The 13,508-nt window shown below is 39.4% G+C and overlaps 1 protein-coding gene and 1 non-coding gene across 3 annotated transcripts in view; both read left to right on the forward strand.

The window, feature by feature from the left end:
• MICU1 (mitochondrial calcium uptake 1) overlaps positions 1–13,508 on the forward strand; it is a 247,185-nt gene that overhangs the window by 222,867 nt on the left and 10,810 nt on the right. The window lies entirely within an intron of this gene.
• On the forward strand, positions 1,344–1,447 carry LOC112807500 (U6 spliceosomal RNA). Its single transcript, XR_003204102.1, has one exon. It is a non-coding gene; the product is annotated as a U6 spliceosomal RNA (small nuclear RNA).

The raw sequence follows: 13,508 nt of genomic DNA on the forward strand, positions 1-13,508 counted from the left end.
CATATGGCCCTTCTTTTCACTACATCTGTGTCTTTGGGGTAAATATCCATTAGTGCAATTGCTGGGTCATAGGGTAGCTCTATTTTTAATTTTTTGAGGAACCTCCACACTGTTTTCCAAAGTGGCTGTACCAACTTGCATTCCCACCAACAGTGTAAGAGGGTTCCCCTTTTTCCACAACCTCTTAAACATTTGTTGTTTCTTGCCTTATCAATTTTTGCCATTCTAACTGGTGTAAGGTAGTATCTCATTGTGGTTTTGATTTGAATTTCCCTGATGGCTAATGATGATGAACATTTTTTCATGTGTCTGTTAGCCATTTGTATGTCTTCTTTTGAGAAGTGTCTGTTCATGTCTTCTGCCCATTTTTTGACTTGATTATTTGTTTTTTGAGTGTTGAGTTTAAGAAGTTCTTTATAGATCTTGGATATCAGCCCATTGTCTGGAGTGTTATTTGCAAAAATCTTCTCCCATTCCGTGGGTTGTCTCTTTGTTTTGTTGACTGTTTCCTTTGCTCTGCAGAAGCTTTTTATCTTAAGTCCCAAAAGTTCATTTTCGCTTTTGTTTCCCTTGCCTATGGGGACGTGTCTTGAAAGAAGTTGCTGTGGCCGATGTCAAGGTTACTGCCTATGTTCTCCTCTAGGATTTTGATGGATTCCTGTCTCACATTGAGGTCTTTCATCCATTTTGAGTTTATCTTTGTGTCTGATTAACATCAGAATGGTCGAGTTTCACTCTTCTGTATATAGCTGTCCAATTTTCCCAGCACCATTTATTGAAGAGACTGTCTTTGTGTTATTTAAAAGTATGTTTTTAAATTTCCAAATTTTGTTTTTTCTAGGTATATTCATGTTTTTTATTTCTGTTTTAATTCTATAGTAGAGAACACTCTATAAAATTTCAGTTCTTAAAAATTGATTGAAACTTGTCTTATGATGGGCACCTGGGGGGCTCAGTCGTTAAGCGTCTGCCTTCAGCTCTCAGGTCATGATCTCAGGGTCCTGGGATCAAGTTCCACATTGGGCTCCTTGCTCAGCAGGGAGTCCGGTTCTCCCTTCCCTCTGTTTGTGTCCCCTCTTTTGCTGTGTCTCTCTCTGTCAAATAAATAAATAAAATCTTTAAAAAAAAAAAACTTGTTTTATGGCTCAGCGTATGGTCAGTTTTTTAAAGAATGTTTCAATACACTTGAAAAAAATGTATATTCTGCACTTTTGAGTATGGTGTTGTAAAAATGCAGGTCAAGGTGGTTGATAGTGTTCAGATCTTTTATGTCCTTACTGACTTTTTTGTCTAGTTGCTCTATCAATTAGTGAGAGAAGGATGTCAAAATCTCCACATGTCACGCTTGCTTCAGCAGCGCAGATACTAAAATTGGACTGATACAGAGAAGATTAGCATGGCCCCTGCAAAGGATGACATACAAATTCTTGAAGCATGAAGCATAAAAAAAAAAAAGAAAGAAAGAAAAAGAAAAAAGAAAATCTCCACATATGATGTGTGGATTTGTCTGTTTTTCCTTTAAGTGATGTCAGTCTTTGCTTCATGAATTTTGAGCTCTGGTATTAAGTGCATACACATTTATTGATTAGGATTATTATACTTTCCTGATGAATTGACCCTTTTATCATTATGAGATGTTCCCCCTTTGGGGCGCCCGGGTGGCTCAGTCAGTTAAGCATCTGCCTTCCGCTCAGATCATGATCCTGGGGTCCTGGGATCGTCCCACATTGGGCTCCCTGCTCCATGGGGAGTCTGCTTCTCCCTCTCCCTCTGTGCTCCCCCTGCTTGTGCTCTCTGTCAAATAAATAAATAAATCTTTAAAAAAGAATAAAGAAAAAAAAAGAAATGTTCCCCCTTTATCTTTAGTAATATACCTTTTCTTGAAATCTACTTTATCTGATGGTGGTATAATTACTCCAGCTTTTTTATGGTTCCTATTTGCATAGTATGTCTTTTTCTATTCTTTTATGTTCCACCTATCTGTGTCTTTAGATAAGTGCATCTCTCTAGACATATCATTGGACCTGGCGGCCTTTTAGGTATATCTCTTTGCATTTCATATCTTAATGGTTTCTCTAGAAATTCTAACGTTTCACAGTTCACTTAAAGTTAATATTGTGCCACTTCCAGTGAAATTTAAGAAGCTTGCAGTCAAATAGCTCCATTTACCATCACCCTATGTTTCATGCTATAGTTGTCCTTTGTGTTTCTTCTGTATGTTATAATCCCTACAATACAATATTAGGATAGTTGCTTCCAACAATTTTTTTTAAGAAATTATGAGAAAAAAATAATCTTTTACACTTACCCACATTTATCATTTACTTGTATTTACCACTTTGAGTGCTTTTCACTTATTCCTGAGTATCTACATTTTTATCTGGTATCATTTCTCATCAGTCTGAAGAACTTCTTTTGTCTTTCCTTATGGTACAGACCTGCTAGCAATGAATTCTCTTAGCTTTTGGTTGATCTGACAATGTCTTTATTTCACTGTTGGGTACTGCAATGTGTAAGTTTTAAATCTCTCCAAAGCACTGACAGGTTTTATAAACACAATCTTGCTTTCTCTGCACTTTTCAGTAGATTCCTTAAGATTTTCTAATATAAAATGATGCCACCTGCAAATAGAGAATATTTTACTTCTTCCTTTCCAAACTGGATGCCTTTTACTTCATTTTCTTAATCCACATAGGTTTTTTTAAATAACAGTTGCTTGTTTGCTTATTTGTTTATTTAAAAGAATACCTCCTCTGACCTTTGTAGAATCCCTTGGAAAAAAACTAATGGTATCATAGAGGTTATGTATGTATGTGTAATATCACAGTGTTATTTCTCCAGAATAGCTTTGGTTCTATTGCTCTGTTTCACAAAATGGATTTGACAGCATCTGAAATTACAAAGATACAAGATTTCAAATCATCATTTATTGTAAAAATAAAATTAATAAGCTCCTCTTTATATTTCCATACCTTTTTGAAAAGCTCAACTAAAGACAGTAGAATTGCTTTAAAGAACAATTATCCTGGATGAATCACTGTCTATGTTAAAATTATAGGGTGCAGGGGCGCCTGGGTGGCTCAGTCGTTAGGCATCTGCCTTCAGCTCGGGTCATGATCCCAGGGTCCTGGGATCGAGCCCCGCATCGGGCTCCCTGCTCAGCGGGAAGTCTGCTTCTCCCTCTCCCACTCCCCCTGCTTGTGTTCCCTCTCTCGCTGTGTCTCTCTCTGTCAAATAAATAAATAAAATCTTTAAAAAAATAAATAAATAGATAAAATTATAGGGTGCGTAAAATAGAATGATTAAGGGTAGTAGTGGCAAAGGAAAGTGCAACCTAGTGGTTAAAAAAAAAAAAAAAGACTGTTTCTTTCAAATGACTTCAGGCCATTTCCTGGGATGTTTAGTCTCCATATAATCCATGCCTCATTATCCTTGCTAACAGAGGCAGTGTTAAAAATTACACAGTCACATCTGACACCCAAATATATGTTTGGCTTTGAGATATATGATATTTAGCATTTGTTTTGACTTCTTGGTTTGTTTTATCTGTGTAACTTTGGATTCCCTGGGTGTAAAATGGTAGATATCTAGGGGAAGCTGGCCTAGATTCATACTAAGTAGCAGGGAGAAGCCAAGTGTATTCATTTCCTAGGGCTGCCATAACAAATTACCACACACATGGTGATTTAAAAAAACAGAAATTTATTCTGTCGCAGTTATGAAGGTCACAAATCTGAAATCAAGATGTTGGCAGGGCTATGCTCCCTCTGAACCCCAGGGGGTGGGAATCCTTACCTCTTCCAGCTTCTCGTGGCTCTAGTCATTCCTTGGCTCATGGCTGCAGAACTCCAGTCACTGCTTCTGTCTTTACATGGCCTGCCCCTCCTTCTCCCCATGTCTTTCTTCTCTGTATCTCTTAAAAAGACCCTTGTCATTGGATTTAGGGTCTGCCTGGGTAATCCTTAGCCCAGATCTCATCTCAAGATCTTTAATTTAATTACATCTGCAAAGACCCTTCTTCCAAACATAGTCACATTCACAAGTTCTAGGGGTTAAGATATAGACATATATTTTAGGGGACCACCGTTCAACCCACCATAGCAACCAAGAACTAAATATCACCCATAAGTAGTCCACCAAGTAATACTAAAATGGGAGGCCGGGGGGAGAGTGAATTTAAATTACCTTGAGAATACTTGTATTGTCTGTTTAAAACCTTAAATTTTTCTAGAAACCTGATTTTCTATTTACCTGGCTAACTTCTATTTGTCTTTCAAGTCTCATTTCAAATGTCACTTCTTCAGAGAGGCCTTCCCTAACTACTCAATATAAATTATTAAAAAACTAACTATATTGTCTATAGTTCTTCTAATTTGTTTAAAAAGACACATTAACCTAAAACCCTTTGCCTTCACTATTGTCATCAATTCCTATCCATAAATTATGGACAAGGGCTTTAATTTCCACAAATGTAGCTAATCGGGCAGAGCAGAGACCACTAACTATAATTTTTTGTATATGGTAGGCCCTCAGTAACTTACTGAGTTATATACCACCTATCCAGGAGCTCGAAAAAAGTAGGCATTAGCCTTGATTTCTTGTTCTCTCACTCACACATTCATTTCTTCAATAAATCCTTGTCTCTACTTCTAAAATATACCCTGCATCTAACTCCATTTCTGCATCTCTCCTACTAAAGCCCTTGTCTTCTCTCTACCCAGGCTTACGGGGTCCATATATCATGGCCCTGTATACTCTGAGTATACAAATACCACTTTCCTCCCAGTCCACTCCACACCACACTTTCTTTGTTTATATTCTAAACATACCAAGTTCATTCCCACCTGAAGGCCTTTGTTCTAGCTGTTCCTTCACCTCAAGTGCTCTTTCCCATGATCTCGGTGTATTTGGGCCCCTGTAATCCGGGTCTCATATAAATCACTTCCTCAGAAAGACCTTCCCATCCTGAAGTCACTGCATCAGCCTGTGTGTCATAGCATTTGTCACTACCTGGTATTTTCTCATGTGTTTATTATCTCATGCTTTTTTGTCTTGTTTGTAGATATATTCTCCACACCTAGGACAGTCCCTGGAATACAGTCGACACTTTATAAATATTTGACCAATAAATGAATAAGTGAATAAACATTTTGATGGATTGAATAAGACATCGGATCTCAAGCCAATAAACCCTTGCCTTTCCCAGTAGACCCAGAGAACAAACTCACGCCATTAATTCATTATGTTCGTCTGTGACCCCTATCTTTTAGGCCTGACGTTATGTCACCTTCTTGCATGCTTCAAAGGGTGATATCGGTACTGTGAACTCTTCACACACTAGCACTTGCCTGGAAAGACTGGCGTGTTTTCAGCTGTCCTCACTAAGTTCCCTCACTCTGCCGGAGGTGCCTGTCCTCTGCAGCCTCTCTTTGCACTTTCCCCTTTGCTTTCAAACCTTCCTAATCCCGACAGCCCTACTAGGGATTTTTCCACTGGTTTGAGTTCTACCCGAATTCTCCCTCTGCAGAATCATGGGATTTTACGGCTAAGGCGAAACTTGGAAGGGAGAGGGGAAAGTGTAGTGGTTAAGAACACAGGTTCTGAAGTCCCATTGTCTGGGTTTTAAGCTTGGCTCCATCATTCACTAGCTGAGTTCCTTTGGGCCATTTCTGAATTTAGTCTCTATGTTTTTAAAGTCAGGATCATGATGCCTACCTCATACGGTATTAACCTTGTGCCTAGCATGCAACTGTGTAATAAATGTCAGCCGCTTTCATCATGAAGTTGATGATGTAAACCCGATTTAGGGTGGTTCGTCCATTTGTCCAGCCAGCAGCATAGGTACTGTGCTGGGTTCTACCCTCAAGAAGCTCGCAGTCTAATAGGAGAGAAAGAGAAGTATACAAGCTGTTCAAGTTTGGTGTAATGAGAGCTATTTAGATATAAGATTAAAAGTGGAGCCTCTGCCCCATACTAGGGCTGGGGAAAGAGTGGGGCAGGGATAGAGACAGAGTACCTCTGTCTTCCTTCTGCTCTGTCCTGGCTGTCTTAATTTTTTCCCAGAAGGTTAGGACCTTCAGAAATTGGCACCTTTTAGAGGCCCTGGCACTGTCTCTTCCTTGGCTGTTTTAGAGCTTGCAGACCTGTCTTTAGATATAATTTAGCACAGAATTTCCCAAACAGCATTGTGAAGAACACTATTTACTGCAATATGTTAATGGTTCTGTGGGTTTAAAAAAAAAAATGTTCCATGGTTTAAATAAGTTTGGAAAATGCCCAGTTATACAGAATTTGTTCCTGCAGCACCACTCCTGCCAACTTTTTAATATGCTAATGTGCATTATTAATCTCCAAGAGAGCCATATAGTTCTCAAACTTGATTTGCCCCAAAATGTCTTTTAACAACTTACAGAGCTAATGTTCTTCAGAACAGTTTGAGAACCCAGGCAGGTGGCAACTACAGATTTACCATATGACAGCATGATCCAATCTCTCCAGAGTAAAAATAACAAAGTTCATTGAGGCTCTTTCTTTATTTCCTCGTGGCCCGTGTGAAAATAACAAACTCCCAGGCAAATGTGAAATGTCCTTGATGAATTCTGACCATTTGAAGAAAGAACCTGGGCGCCGGGTTGGCTCAGTTGGTTAAGCAACTGCCTTCTGCTCAGGTCATGATCCAGGAGTCCCTGGATCGAGTCCCGCATCGGGCTCCCTGCTTGGCGGAGAGTCTGCTTCTCCCTCTGACCCTCCCCCCTCTCATGTGCTCTCTCTCTCTCTCTCTCTCTCATTCTCTCTGTGTCAAATAAATAAATAAAAAAAATCTTAAAAAAAATTTTAAAAAAAGAAAGAACCTTCCTCCATGAAATAGTGTCTATTTCCCCTATAGGTCATCTCTTGTTTAGCACTTAAGAGGAATTGGTTCTATTGCTTATTCATACACATACGGGGCATGAACTTAGATAAATAACCTCTCAAGTGCTGTCTGAGTGATTTACCTGGTCTGAAGAAGGTAATGGAAAACTGAACATGACTTCCTCCCTGATGGCATCCTCTGATGTTTTCGAAAAGTTATAAATTGAATTGGAGCTCTAAAATGAGCTATGGTTTGTGTAACTTAGAATATTCTTACTTTTGTGAAGAGAATACAAGGTTTCCAGGTATGGTGAGGCCCCATTATAAAGCACCTCAGCATATTATCGATTTGGTAAACTTCTAGGTCCAGTTGTGTTCCCTGTGTCCTTTGAATGGTAATACAGGAGAATAATCACACAAATATAGTCCATGGCCTTTAATACTCATGCCCCAGCACAAGCCTGCTTAGACTGTAAATCATAATTTATGACATGGGTGTTCTTAATTTTTTATAGTCATTCTATACACACAGTTTACCTTCTTTCTGACAAGCCAAGAGAATAACTAGTAAAGCCTGTGGCATAACTCCTGCAGGATGCTCTTGTTATATCCCCCGGTATTTTTTCTAAAATATCAGTCATATCAAATCGTCTCTGTTGCCTTTATTTCTGAAGTGACCTGGATGGCCTAGATGACCTTTAAGAATCTTTGTGGTTTTGAAATTCTTTGAGTCTCTTATTTTGAATGAGTAAAGGGGCCTTAGTCTTTTGGTATTTAGGTCCCTACTGGGTTGTTGGGGAAGTTAGAAATTAGTAATGGAGTAAATTCTAACACACAACCAACTGCTGTATTCTGAACAATTACCTTTAACAGACAAACTGCCACCCTCTGCTGAGACCTAAGAATGACCCCTAGCAGTGTCATTTGGAGGACTGTGAGGCCATCGCACATCTGGGACACTTATAGTGACTATCATTTCATAGCAGCTTCCGTATGCCAGGCATAACTCTGAGTGCTTTATGGACATTATCTCTCTTAATCCTTGAAACCTGAAAAGTAGTTGGTATTATCCCCCATTATTTGGTGGACGAGGAAATATAAAATAAAGCAGCTTGCTCATAGTTACCCAGCTAAGCAGGTAGAGCCACGATTCAAGCTCAAGCCTCTCTAATCCCAAAGTATGTATATTCCTTCCACACCATGATGTTGCCTCTCAGTATTTCCCAAAATGCTGCTGGAATTTGAAAATCTTTGCTGAAATGCAATCCTGAAGCCAATGAAGGTTCACCATTTTGAACCATCCTTTTCAGTAGCTTAAGAAAGACAGGCCCTAGGCTATTTCTTTCCAGTTCCCTTTGGCTAAGAATAGACCATTCTTAGGGTGAGAATAAAGGCCTTTTAGTAAACTATGGTGTTTTGGAGTTAGTGCCCTTCTCTTGAATATGAACTATGACATGACATTTTCCCCATACAGTTGTCTCTTCTGTTCAGGACCAGGTTCTACAGACACATTCTGACATCTGTAGTGCATACCTTATAGTGACATAGACTCAGAGTTGTTATCTAATCCAGCTTCTTATCCCACATAGGAACATCTTAGTAGGCAGATCTGTGTTCTTCACCTTCCTAATCATACTACTCTTTGTGAAGAAACCAATACACAGAAGCCTAAAGTCACTTAAATAAGGTCACTTAACAAGAAAAGTTGGTATCCCTTTAAAGGATAGCACAGAACAGAAAAAGACATGTGTATATACTAAACAGTCCATTTCTCAACATTGAAACATAGGATGTACAGATGTGGACCTCTCAGATTCTAATAATCAAGATGTTCTTCACCACCTCTACTCATTGGTTTGGCAATGCTTTGCTACACTTTTAGATACTGTCCTAACATCTAGCATTTATTGAGAGTTAACTATATGCACGAAATTTGTAAGTATAAATTTTGGTTTCAAACTCAAATCTGAGTTTGAGTCCCTTCTACTCACTAGCTTTGTGGCCTTGAACAAATCACTTAAGTTCTCAAAGCCTCAGTTTTCTGATCTGTAGAATGGTGATAATAGAATATTGCTTCAGGGTTATTATGACAATCCATGAGAGAATACTATATTAATATACCAGATGGAAAGTATAATTATACCCAGATGCCTGTTTTGGTTTTCAGCCCCTAGATACTGTCTTTCCTCTGCCCAATTCTCTTATTAAGGACCGGAAACAAGCTTTCCCAATATGAGAACTTAGCAAAAAGTTGTTAAACAAAAGTAAAAAGATGACTCTAGAACCTCATGGGGCTTACTTTTGTTCTCTTAGGAAGTAGTATCTACCGCTTTTTTCCAGTCATTTTTTTTTTTTAAGATTTTATTTATTTATTTATTTATTTATTTATTTGACGGAGAAAGACACACAGTGAGAGAGGGAACACAAGCAGGGGCAGTGGGAGAGGGAGAAGCAGGCTTTCCTGCTGAGCAGGGAGCCCGATGCGGGGCTCGATCGCAGGACCCTGGGATCATGACCTGAGCTGAAGGCAGACGCTTAACGACTGAGCCACCCAGGCGCCCCTTTTTCAGTCGTTTTTGAGCTTCGTATCAGTTTAGAAGTTATAAGTTGTTTGCACTTACTAATGAGGAGGATTGGAGCTTCGAGCTTCTCCAAAGTTTCATCATTCATCCAAAAATTCTTGAGATCGTTGCTTTCAGAAGGCATTATCCTTATTTAACCTCACTCTTTCTAGGAATATCTAACCGCTGTTAACATCTCTAGTATCCTCAGCATTCAAGGGAGAGTTTTCACTACACCATAAACTCTTGAGGACATGAACCATGTTTTCCACATCTTTGTGTCCTACTCTGATTGTAGAACAGTTCTTTATATATAGTAGATGGTCATCGAATGTTGACTAAATGAGTGAATTAATTCTAGACATGGCCAGATCCTGGAAAGGATGGTGAAATGCTCTAATAAAAGCCTAGTGTGAGGGGGAGAATGGTACAACTACGTCACCTTCCCGTGTCATTAGTTTTCTTGACACCGTGGGCGAGCCACAACTTCTCCGGCCCTCAGGTTTGAGTGATATTAAATATCTCCAAAGGTTCTTCCAGATTTGAAATTCTAGGACTATAATTAAATCCTCTTTTTTACTGAATGTAGTAATGTTTTAAGGGACATGTTATAGCCTAAAGTTACATCCAGAGTTGTGTGAAAATGCACTAACTTATAATTATCAGATACATTTAAAATCAGAGCAGCACTGTTGAATTCCCAAAAGTAGGGGGCAGATTTAATTTATTTTCTTGTTAAGAAATTTAAAACTTAATTAGACTTTGGCCAGTGTATCTAAAGATCTCATTTGTGGAGTTTGGTATAGGAGTTGCAGAAGATCGACAGTTCTGTAAAATGTACCTAAAATGAGTGCAGCTGTATATGAAGTGTGATTTCAGAAACCTCAGAAGGACATTCCCAACCATAAATACCTTCTCCACTTAGCTTTTTTGCTGCATAACAAATGACTACAAATTTAGCAGCTTAAAACACCTGTTAGTTCAGGTTCTTTGAATCTGGGCACAGCATAACTGGCTTCTCTACTCAGTCTTTTTTTTTTTTTTAAGATTTTATTTATTTATTTGAGAGAGAGAGAGAGAGAGAGCATGAGCAGGGGGAGGAGCAGAGGGCAAAGCAGGCTCCCTGCTGAGCCCAACATGGAGCTCAAACCCAGGACCCTGGAATCATGACCTGAGCCAAAAGCAGACGGTCAGCCGTTTCTGCGTCCCTTCTCTGCTCAGGTCATAACAAGGTTTAAAGTATAACAAGTGTCAGAAGGGCTGCATTCTCATCTGCAGTTCAGGGTCCTCTTCCAAGCTCATTTAGGTTCCTGGCAGAATTCAGTTCCTTTCAGTTGTAGGTCTTTTCCTTGCTGGCTGCCGGCCAGGGATCACTCTCAGCAGGGCTCCCTCACAACATGGCAGCTCACTTCTTCACAGCCAGCAGGAGACTCTTTTTCCCAGTGTGCTGAGTTGCATTCTTTTATTATATAATTGTACTCATAGGAGTGACTATCCCATTACCTTTTTCATATAAAGTAACCAAATCACAGAAGTGATATCCCATTATATTCACAGGTCCTGCCTGCACTCAAGGAGAGGAGATTATAGAGGGTATATACACACACACACACACACCAGAGGATGGGAGTGTTGGGGAACATCTCAGAATTCTGCCTGCCACAACAGCCATAATTCCAGAAATACACGCCTTTACATTTATTCTTTGAAGACTTCTGAAGATATGGACATTTTAACCGGTTAAAGCCATGTCATCTAAAAAATAACATGGCAGCCATAAAGTTTTAGTGTGAGAAGGGAGCTTGGAAATAATTTTATTTAAACCCTTACTTTATTGTTTTTAACCTCTTCATTTACACATGAAGGAAATGACTTGCTCAAATTGCAGTAGCGTGCCACAAATGGACACCAGAGATTTAGGTTCACTGACTTCCACACCATTGTTTTCTTTGGTTCATGGCAACCACTGCTGCTAGAAGAACCTAGAGAATTATATAAGGGATTCAGTGCTTATATGTGAAAGCAGAAATAGGAAAAGTTCACAGCAAAAATGTATGAGAGAGCATCCCCCAGACAGCCATAGCATGACGGCAGGAGTAGAAATGTCACAAAGATGTGTGGGGATCAGGTTATATGGGGGGAAAGCTCCTATTTTATAAATTCTTTTAAAGTTTGTGGGAGGCAAGCCCCTGTGCTTCAGTTCATCATTGCATTTTGTAAAAACATTTATATGTGAAGAGGAGTGTTGGCCAGGATTCCATTCATTTAAGATAAAGTCATCAATGTTTAAAATGATTCATGATGAAGTCAAGGAAGCTCAAATTCTGAAAGAAATGTTTGCTTTATGAGGCAGTTTCTCTGCAGAGACCTCGTTTATTTTCCCAAATTTAAAGTCGCTTAGCAATTCTAAAGATTGATTCTGACTTAACTACATTACTTTGAATATATTATGATTTAGTAAAATTATATAAGTGCCCCAAGGAGGGAGAGAGCTGCTTTAGAGATTCATGATTACCAGTGGGAGAGAGAAGAGGGTGGGAGGTAGGATAAACTGCCCCAAATCCACATAAATGGATACATAAGGACAAAATTAGCCAACATTCCATCCCACTGAGCAAAGGATCAAAAAGGGATTCCACCAACTGGGGAAGTATAGAGATTAATAATTATTGCAAGCCCTGTTACTTCAAGGTTTACTACCCTTAGAAGCCTCTGAAGCTTTGATGAGACACTTGTAAAGGTGAAGAATATTTAGCTTTTTACGTTATTTCAGCAAGCCAAATTTTAAACATATCATTTGCTCTCCCCTTAGCTATCAGAGATTCAAGTTCTGTTGAACCAGGCCACCAAGGAAGTAATGTTGTAAGGGAAGGGGGAATAAAAGGTACTTCCTTCTCAAGATTGAGGTTGGATAAATTAGGAACTGATTAAATAAATGATATAGCCTGCCGGTGGAATACTATGCAGCTGTTAAAAAAGAACTGTTTTTGTACAGGTATGGAATTCTTTCTAAGATATGTCGTTAAATGAGTAAAGCAAAACCCATATATTTAGCAAAAACCCATATACTACCATTTTTGTGGGAAGAAATGAAGAATGAAAATTTGATTTTATATCCATTTTTCTGGAGAAACTGGAGCTACTCGTTGCCTCCGGACAACTAGGTGACTGGGGGATAAGGTTGGGAAGGATACTTCAGCCTTTTGTACCATTTGAATTTTCAAACAGGTGAATATATTACCTAATGGAAAACAGCTTTTTCAAATAAAAAGAATGCAAATTTAAAGAGCCAAGGAGCCAAAAACAAGTGAATAGGGGAAATTGGTCTCCAAATAGGAGCTGGCTTTGTTATAAAGGTTTCCTTGCAAAGGGCCTTGACTGGCACTCTGTAATGTCTGTCCTGATGCTCTCCCCACCCACCCGCCCCCTCCACCTTCTGTTCTAGCTCCCTAGCCAGGCATTAGCATCCCTTCCGGCTTTCAGTACTCCTCCGCCCCCCCCCCACATCACCCACTGCCATACATGCACAGATCTGGAGCAGTCGTCTCTTCAGTCCTTTAGAATTCAAATTCAGAATGTACCTTCTCCCTAATACACACTATTCCACTGTAACCCTCATGTGTCTAATAATATGTCTGATATTTCTCCTACGTATTTCTCAATCTTAATGATATATATGGTCTCCCCCACTAAACTGATCATTCTCTGGGTGTGTCAGCTGAAATCACTGCCTAATGGTGCTGGTAGAAATGTTTGCTTTTTGTGAACAGAATATGATGAGGATTTTTGATGAAGCCAGATATAATAATGGATAACGGCAATAAACCTTACTGTAAATCAGTTTGTACTAGATTTTTTTAAGATTTTATTTGTAAGCCAAAAAAAGATTTTATTTATTTGACAGAGAGAGACACAGTGAGAGAGGGAACACAAGCAGGGCGAGTGGGAGAGGGAGAAGGCTTCCCGCTGAGCACGGAGCCCGATGCAGGGCTCGATCCCAGGACCCTGGGATGATGACCCAAGCCAAAGGCAGACGCTTAACAACTAAGCCACCCAGGCGCCCCAGTTTGTACTAGATTAAGCCTGTAAGCCCAT

Source organism: Callorhinus ursinus, unplaced genomic scaffold, assembly GCF_003265705.2.
Source record: "Callorhinus ursinus isolate GAN/ISIS: 27379988/994484 unplaced genomic scaffold, GSC_fseal_2.0 scaffold31, whole genome shotgun sequence".
Classification (NCBI taxonomy): domain Eukaryota; kingdom Metazoa; phylum Chordata; class Mammalia; order Carnivora; family Otariidae; genus Callorhinus; species Callorhinus ursinus.